This window comes from Procambarus clarkii, chromosome 80 (assembly GCF_040958095.1).
Source record: "Procambarus clarkii isolate CNS0578487 chromosome 80, FALCON_Pclarkii_2.0, whole genome shotgun sequence".
Classification (NCBI taxonomy): Eukaryota; Metazoa; Arthropoda; class Malacostraca; order Decapoda; family Cambaridae; genus Procambarus; species Procambarus clarkii.
The window spans coordinates 19,033,222-19,039,306 of NC_091229.1; positions in this window are offsets into that span (position 1 = coordinate 19,033,222).

A 6,085-nucleotide genomic window follows, 5' to 3' on the forward strand; every position below is an offset into this window, starting at 1 on the left:
GAGGGGAATGGTTTAGAAGTGGGGGTAGGTTAGGGTTATCTTGAGGTTATCTTGAGATGATTTCGGGGCTTTAGTGTCCCCGCGGCCCGGTCCTCGACCAGGCCTCCACCCCCAGGAAGCAGCCCGTGACAGCTGACTAACTCCCAGGTACCTATTTACTGCTAGGTAACAGGGGCATTCAGGGTGAAAGAAACTTTGCACATTTGTTTCTGCCTCGTGCGGGAATCGAACCCGTGCCACAGAATTACGAGTCCTGCGCGCTATCCACCAGGCTACGAGGCCCCTAGGGTGATACAAGTCTTGAAGAGAGAGAGAGAGAGAGAGCCTTTAGCAACTCTTTTTGTTGTTGTTGTCTTATCTACACCTTTCCCCCTATCCAGACAAGATCTGTCGGTGTCCAGGAAACAGTAATTATAGTGACGTGAGCCACCAAGCTAACAAGACCCTCCGCTTGGAACAATCGACTTGAGAATGGTCCAGGACGGACCGAAACATCGTCATCCCTTCACCTTCTAGTGTGTGGTCTGGTCAACAAGGCCCCCAGGTCTGGACACTACCTCGTATTGACCCAAGAGTAACTATAAGACGTTACAGAAAGACGGGTTAGATTAATAGTCGGAAGGTTATTGGAACTTATCACTATTCGACGCTAATTTCCACATTTGGGTATAACTTAATACCACCCTTGGACATAGCTAATCACTCTTGGACATAAATTAACACATTTGCCCAAGTTATATCTGAGGATCGAGTATAACTAAAGGCAGTTTAACATTAATTTAAATTTGGGTAATATAAGTTAGGTTAGGTTAAGTTAGGTTAGGTTAGGTTAAGTCAGTTAAATTACGTTCACCTCACATGAGATGCCGTAGAGTACATTAGTGCAGGCCCTAACCAAATCTAAATCAACTTAAATTAACTTAACCTAACCCAACCTAAACTAACTTAACCTAAACTAGGAAATTATCACATACCGATAAGGCAATGGGATTACATAGTACTTGGAAGGGATATGAGGAAAAGAACTTGGGATATGAGGACAAGAACTTGGGATATGAGGATAAGAACTTTAACAACTTGGGATATGAAGGACAATGAACCTGGGATTTGAGGATTAATTTGAGATATAATTTAGCATTATACTTTTCTGACATGAGATGTCAGAAGATGTCAAATGGCCTCTTCTTCAAAAAAGAAGAGGCCATTTGGTAGTTTTTGGTCTGTGAAGTCAAGCCTCAGCTTACTGTCAAACATTTGTGTTTTACTAAACAGTTTGAAGGATCAAGAGTTTATTAACTTACTGGCTCAGCTAGTTGATTAAATCCCTGTCTATATTAAAGTACCAAATGTTATATTATAAGGATAACTGACTTCTTTATCTGAATGTTCTTGCGTTACTGATAGCAATATTCACTAATAAAGAGAGTGGGGATAAAAAATAAAGTAGAATGGAAACAAATGTATTTAGAAGGAAAATATCAGGAAAGATGAATAAAGATTGATGCATAAGAAATGTGAAGAAATAAAATAATCTCTTAAGTAACCGAGAAATAAAGTATATCAGTTTTTTTTTAAATCCATCTATTGTTAAACTTATTTAAATTATCATTAAATACTCTTCAACTCAATTTTCTTTAAAATATCTTGAGAAAACATATAGCTTAGAAAACTTCCTTATTTATTTGCTGATTTAGTTTGCTCTTTATCACTTATTATTTGTTATTAATTAGATTTACTTTTAAACAGAGAGTGAAGAATGAAATTGCTTGAATAAAACAAGACAAATAAAGAAATGTATCAAGAAAGATTAATGAGAAAAGCAAGAGGATGCAGAATAAATGTGAAGAATAAAATAATCTTTAAGTAAAGAATATATAAAGATATATCTATTTTTTATTATCCATTTACTGTTAAGCTTATTTAGATTATTATTACATGTTCTTCTACTCAATTTTCTCTAACATATCTTGAGAAAAGAACATGATTTGTTGCACACTTTGGATGGCTGTATCACGTTAAATATTGCCCTAATTGTTTTGATATTCAATATTAGCAAAGAAAACCTTTACTAAAAGAAATGTAAATGAATGTGGTAAATCCAATGGTAATGTTTTCAAAGTGATTCTATGGCTGGTTTTGATTTTGAGTTTTGCGAAAAATGACGATTTCGGCGAGGTGACGGTTCTCTGCTGACGACTGGTGGTGTGGCCAGGAATTATGGCCTGAAGGCACCAACTTTCCTGCCAATATTTCTTCACTATTTTTACTAAATGGTTTATTAGTTCATTAACTTATTGGTTATATTGCTTGGTTTATTAAGCTCCTATATTAAGGTGCCAAACTATAGCTTAGAATTGATCCAGGGGATTCCGCGGGTCCCTAGATTGATCCAGGTGGTCATTGGGTCCCTAGATTGATCCAGGTGGTCATTGGGTCCCTAGATTGATCAAGGTGGTCATTGGGTCCCTAGATTGATCAAGGTGGTCATTGGGTCCCTAGATTGTTCCAGGGGGTCCTTGGGTTACCACATTGTTCCAGGGGGTCCTTGCATCCCTTGTTTTATCCAGGGGGATAATTGGGTCCCTAGATTGTTCCAGGGGGATCCTTGGGGTCCTCTAGTTTTATCCAGGGGATCCTTGGGTCGCTAGATTGTTCCAGGGGGTCCTTGGGTTATCAGATTGTTACAGGAAGGTTTTTGAGTCCGCTTATTATAACAGGGTATCCTTGGGTTCTCAGATGATTCCAAAGAGGTCCTTGGGTCCGACCATTGTTCTAGGAAGGTCCTTGGGTTCGCAGATTGTTCCAGGGGGGTCCTTGGGTCGGCAGACTATTCCAGGGAGATTCGTGGGTCCTAAGAATATTACAAAGGGGTTCTTGGTCTGCAGATTGTTCCGAATGGGGTCTTTGGGTCTACAGATTGTTCCACTGGTTTCTTTGGGTGCCTAGATGTTTCAAGGGGTCCTTGAGTCAGCGAATTGTTCCAGGGTGGTCCTTGGGTCAGTGGATTGTTCCAGGGGGGTCCTTGGGTCCTTAGATGATTCTATTAAGGGTCATTGGGTCCGCAGATTGTTCCAGGAAGGTTCTTGGGTCCGCAGATTGTTTCAGAGGATATTTGGGCCCTCAGATTGTACTAGGAAGGACTTTGGGTCCCCATATAGTTAAAAGAGAGTCTTTGGGCCCTCTAATTGTTCTAGGAGGGTCTTTAAGTCCCCAGATTGTTATAGGAGAATCTTTGGGTTTGCAGATTGCTCCACGAGGGCTCCTAGGGTCCCCAAATTGTTCCAGGCAGAACTTGGGTACCCAGATTGTTCCTGGGTACCAGTTATTTCTTTACGTGCAGAAGGAATGTGATGATATAAAATAATCTCTATTAAAGTTGAAATAAAGTTTAACCTGTTTTTATTATTATCCATTTATTGTTAGGCTTATTTTGATTATTATTACATGCTCTTCTACTCAATTTTCTCTAACATATCTTGAGAAAAGAACATGATTTGTTGCATACTTTGGATGGCTGTATCACGTTAAATATTGCTCTAATTGCTTTGATATTCAATATTAGCAAAGAAAACCTTTACTAAAAGAAATGTAAATGAATGTGGTAAATCCAAAGGTAATGTTTTCAAAGTGATTCTATGGCTGGTTTTGATTTTGAGTTTTGCGAAAAATGACGATTTCGGCGAGGTGACGGTTCTCTGCTGACGACTGGTGGTGTGGCCAGGAATTATGGCCTGAAGGCACCAACTTTCCTGCCAATATTTCTTCAGTATTTTTACTTAATGGTTTATTAGTTCATTAACTTATTGGATATATTGATTGGTTTATTAAGCTCCTATATTAAGGTGCCAAACTATAGCTTAGAATTGATACAGGGGATTCCTCGGGTCCCTAGATTGATCCAGGTGGTCATTGGGTCCCTAGATTGATCCAGGTGGTCATTGGGTCCCTAGATTGATCCAGGTGGTCATTGGGTCCCTAGATTGATCCAGGTGGTCATTGGGTCCCTAGATTGATCAAGGTGGTCATTGGGTCCCTAGATTGATCAAGGTGGTCATTGGGTCCCTAGATTGTTCCAGGGGGTCCTTGGGTTACCACATTGTTCCAGGGGGTCCTTGCATCCCTAGTTTTATCCAGGGGGATAATTGGGTCCCTAGATTGTTCCAGGGGGATTCTTGGGGTCCTCTAGTTTTATCCAGGGGATCCTTGGGTCGCTAGATTATTCCAGGGGGTCCTTGGGTTATCAGATTGTTACAGGAAGGTTTTTGAGTCCGCTTATTATAACAGGGTATACTTGGGTTCTCAGATGATTCCAAAGGGGTCCTTGGGTCCGACCATTGTTCTAGGAAGGTCCTTGGGTTCGCAGATTGTTCCAGGGGGGTCCTTGGGTCGGCAGACTATTCCAGGGGGATTCGTGGGTCCTAAGAATATTACAAACTGGTTCTTGGTCAGCAGATTGTTCCGAATGGGGTCTTTGGGTCTACAGATTGTTCCACTGGTTTCTTTGGGTGCCTAGATGTTTCAATGGGTCCTTGAGTCAGCGAATTGTTCCAGTGTGGTCCTTGGGTCAGTGGATTGTTCCAGGGGGGTCCTTGGGTCCTTAGACGATTCCATTAAGGGTCATTGGGTCCGCAGATTGTTCCAGGAAGGTTCTTGGGTCCGCAGATTGTTTCAGAGGATATTTGGGCCCTCAGATTGTACTAGGAAGGACTTTGGGTCCCCATATAGTTAAAAGAGAGTCTTTGGGCCCTCTAATTGTTCTAGGGAGGGTCTTTTAAGTCCCCAGATTGTTATAGGAGAATCTTTGGGTTCGCAGATTGCTCCACGAGGGCTTCTAGGGTCCCCAAATTGTTCCAGGCAGAACTTGGGTACCCAGATTGTTCCTGGGTACCAATTATTTCTTCACGTGCAGAAGGAATGTGACGATATAAAATAATCTCTAATAAAGTTGAAATAAAGTTTAACCTGTTTTTATTATTATCCATTTATTGTTAGGCTTATTTTGATTATTATTACATGCTCTTCTACTCAATTTTCTCTAACATATCTTGAGAAAAGAATATGATTTGTTGCATACTTTGGATGGCTGTATCACGTTAAATATTGCTCTAATTGCTTTGATATTCAATATTAGCAAAGAAAACCTTTACTAAAAGAAATGTAAATGAATGTGGTAAATCCAATGGTAATGTTTTCAAAGTGATTCTATGGCTGGTTTTGATTTTGAGTTTTGCGAAAAATGACGATTTCGGCGAGGTGACGGTTCTCTGCTGACGACTGGTGGTGTGGCCAGGAATTATGGCCTGAAGGCACCAACTTTCCTGCCAATATTTCTTCACTATTTTTACTAAATGGTTTATTAGTTCATTAACTTATTGGTTATATTGCTTGGTTTATTAAGCTCCTATATTAAGGTGCCAAACTATAGCTTAGAATTGATCCAGGGGTTTCCTCGGGTCCCTAGATTGATCCAGGTGGTCATTGGGTCCCTAGATTGATCAAGGGGGGGGGGGTCCTTACGTCCTTAGTTTGTTCCAGGGGGTCCTTGGGTCCCTGAATTGTCCCAGGAGGACTTTTGGTCCGCAGATTAATCCAAGGGGGGTCTTTGGGTCTGCAGATTGTTCCAAGGGGGGTCTTTGGGTCTGCAGATTGTTCCAGGATGTCGTTCGGACCGCAAATTGTTCCAGGGGGGATCTTTTGGTCCTCATTTGATTCCAAATGGGTCCTTGGGTCCGCAGATTGTTCCAGGGGGTTCTTGGGTGCGCGGATTGTTCCAGGGGGGTACTTGAGTGCTCAGATGATTCCAAAAAGGGTCCTTGGGTCCCCAAATTGTTCCAAGGGGTTCCTGGGCCCGCAGATTGTACCAGGAAAGTTCTTGGGGACCGCAGGTTGTTTCAGGGGGTCTTTGGGTCCTCAGATTGTAATAGAGGGGTCTTTGGGTCCTCATATTGTTAAAAGAAGGTCTTTGGGCCCCTCTAATAGTCCTGGGAGAGTTTTTAAGTCCCCAGATTGTTATAGGAGAATATTTGGGTCCACAGATTGCTCCAGGGAAATCTTTGGGTCCGCAGATTCATTCAGGGGGTACTTG